Source organism: Myotis brandtii, unplaced genomic scaffold, assembly GCF_000412655.1.
Source record: "Myotis brandtii unplaced genomic scaffold, ASM41265v1 scaffold103, whole genome shotgun sequence".
Lineage (NCBI taxonomy): Eukaryota > Metazoa > Chordata > Mammalia > Chiroptera > Vespertilionidae > Myotis > Myotis brandtii.
Window position 1 is genome coordinate 1665788 of NW_005353460.1, and position 3692 is coordinate 1669479.

The following is a 3692-nucleotide window of genomic DNA, read 5'->3' on the forward strand; positions in this document are numbered from 1 at the left end:
AGGCTCTCCCCCCCCCCCCCCCAGTGCATGAATTTTGTGCACCGGACCTCTAGTAGAAACATAATTGATTATAAGAAGAAATGGAGTAAAAATAATGGCTGGGTCTTATGGTTGGGATGAGTGATTTTATGAGGTAATGTGATAATTTTATTCTAGGATTTTTATTTTTGGTCTAATATAGGAATTTTTAAAAAGGCTTTTTAATGAAAATTAGAAAACTGTACTTGAAACAAAATTTAGAAGGGGGAGACCCTTAAAGCTAAGTTAACATAAACCAGTGAGACAATGACTAATTCAGGAGAGAACACTACTATTTAACTGAGTGCCCAAGAAAGCAATTTGCATTGTCCTGATTTATGCATATATACATATATATTATGCACATATATACATATGTGTGTATGTTTTTTAAGTTATTTTTTTAATTTTCAGATAATTTTAGACCTGAAGAGTTGTAAAAATAGTATTTTCTGTATACTCTTCACTTAGTCACTCAACTTGCTCTCTGATAACATTTTTTGTAAAGTCTTAAATTAAATTCATTGGGGTGATATCAGTCCCCTTCTGTTAACATCTTACATAACCATAGACCATTTGCCAAAGTAAGAAATTCGCCTTGACACAATACTATTAACTAAAGTAGAGAGTTTAAAAAGTAGAGATTTTCTTAGAGTTTTCACTAATGTACTTTTTACTTAACTGTTCCAGGATCCAATCTAGGATCCCACCTTGCATTTAGTTGTCATGTGTCTGTAGGGTCCTCCAATCTGTGACAGTAAATTATGACACCTGGTATTGTAATGTATTTCTGGTGTTGTTAACCTTAATCACTACCCAAGGTGGTGTCTGTTAGGATTCTCTACTGAAAATTACTTTCTTTTGTAGTGACTAAATATTTGCTGAAGATACTTTGAGACTATGCAAATGTCCTGTTTCTGCTTAAACCTTTGCCCACTCATTTTGGTATCCATTGTGAATCTTGCTTGTGTTGTCAGTTACTACTGTGGTGGTCTAATGGTGATTTTCTATTTCTCTCATTCTACATTTATTGATTGGAATTCTTCTGTAAGGAAGGGATAGCACTTCTGGATTTGTATTTTTAATTATAGCAAAATATTCAGGATAAGTACAAACTTAGAACTTAAAGATGTAAACCTTATTAAATTGATTCCAAATACCAATATCACAGAAAGGAAAACTAAATTGGTAACCTGTTTCAGAAAATATAATGAACTTTTGAAGGAAAGTAGTATTTATGATTTGTGGATTTGGTTCAATTTTTGACTTAGTATTGACTCTAGACTGAATTCAAAATTTTCTTGAAATTTCACATCTGGACTTTTATAAAGTGTCTAAATTTATATTACTTTGAGGATAATTTTTGTCAAAATCTTGAATAAAGTTATCTAGCCTTGGCATGTTAAACACAACTATGTCTTCTTTATAATAAGCCACTATTGTTCTAAATATAAACACCAATATGAGTATTAGACAAATAAGCCCTAATGAAATATCTGGGGGATGTGTTATGCTTCTCTGTACATTTTTGGTGTGAATTCTTTGAAATGCTTTTTAAAATAGGGTTTTAAAAGTACTTCTTTAGTTGGTTGATGTAATACTATTAAAGATATGCAGATTTTTTAAAAATAATTTTTAAAAATTATTGGATTTTTAAATTATTTATTTTTGAAAAGGGAGGGAGGGAGGAAGAGAGGGAGGGAGGGAGAAATATTGATTGGTTGCCTCCTGCAATGTCCCTACCCCTACCCGGGGATTGAACCCGAAACCTGGGTATTTGCTGTGACTGGGAAGCAAACTCACCATCTTCTGGTGTTCTGGACAGTGCTCAACTAACAGAGCCACACTTGCCAGGACTGTGCAGATTTTTCTTTTTTAAGTTTAAGAATATAGATTAAATTGGCATTTAAAAAATGTTTTTCTGGGGATGGATAGTTGATGAGTGGATTTTTTTTTCTTTTTCATCTTTCTAAAAAGCTGAGTTTAAAAAAATCAAATAATTCTATGAAAGTTATGATTTTAAAGTCAATTCTGTGAAAAGGAGCATTCTCCTGCTCCCACTCCCATTTTTTATTCTGCAAAAGAAACCACTTTCAATTGAGTTTTAAAAAATTTATCTCCATATTTTTCACTTTATCTCCAGCTTTTTCTTGATTTATGAATCTTAGGTCATTTTTACTGATTTTCTGTTATAGAGGAAAGTTTAGGTTTACTTCTCTGCCCCTAACATACACACATCTCAGTCCTTATCCCCTCGACTTTCAATCTAGGTAAATGGTAATTTTGTTGACTATGGAAATGATAACCAGAGCTCAGTCATGTAGTAAACTGATGACTTTAACTTTCCTGAACAACTTGTTTTCCCTGGAATTAATAATTTATCTTTTTTTATTTTGTTTGCTTATGTACTTATGATTAATTTGACCCCAAACCATCCACCACTTGTCTAAAAGTCTTCTCTTAGGAAGCTCAGACATAACTAGAGCCTTCTGACTGGAGAACTGGTATGTTCCTGGTGCATACTTTCCTTCTGGGTCTTCTACTCAAACTTGGTTTCCTTTTTTCTGTAGCCTTTCTCTTAGTTTATATTTCCTCATTTTCATAGAGCTTCTTCTTTAGTAGCTTCCTGGGAAAGGGTGCAGGGCTCATAATTTTTTTACATCTTGCATATTTGAAAATGTGTTTTCACGATCCTTTGTATAAAATCCAATTTTTTCTCTCAGGAAGCTTTTAGGATATTTTTGTCCCCTCTGTTCTGAAATTTCCTAAGGTATAGCTTTAGTGTGGGTCTGTTTTTCTCTATTTTCTGGGCATATTTCATTCTGGAAACCATGCCCTTAAGTCTTATGAATTTTTGTTGTTGTTGTTGTTTGTTTAATTTCCCCCCTCCACCACCCTAATCTCTATTAACTATTTCTACAATTCCTGCTGTTTCTGCTGTAGACCTCTTAGACTAGTTCAGTGATTCCCAAAGTGGGCGCTACCACCCCCTGGTGGGCGCTGCAGCGATCCAGGGGGGCGGTGATGGCCACAGGTGCATTTGTTTTAACTTTTTTTGTATTACCTTTCTATTCTGAGTTCAATAAATAGTTTCATAATTTCAAACTTCAATGTTTCTAATTTACACCTTTCTTTACTATATTTTACGAAAAAGGTAGAAACATTAATACATATATCTTTCTGTTTAATTGCTATTTAAATTTAAAAAAAATTAATTTCCAGGGGGCGCTGAGTAATATTTTTTCTGGAAAGGGGGCGGTAGGCCAAATAAGTTTGGGAACCACTGGACTAGTTCTTTGATTTACTTATGTTTTCTTTGATTTTCATTTTTTGTCTTTTTGTTGTACTTTGTGGGAGATTCACTTCATCTTTATCTTCCAACTCTTGAATTTTACATTTCTTCAATCATATTTTCAATTCTTAGAATATTTTTGTGTGTGTTCCTTTATGAGTTTGTGCTTTTGTTTGTGGTTGTAGCATCTTATATCCCTGAGGATATTAATGATAATTTCTTGATGTTCTTAATGAATAATGGATTTTCTCCAAAATTGCTTGCTTGCTTGCTTTCTCTATTTCCCTTTCTTCCTTTCTTTCTTTCTTTCTTTCTTTCTTTCTTTCTTTCTTTCTTTCTTTCTTTCTTTCTTTCTTTCTTTCTTTCTTTCTTTCTTTTTCTT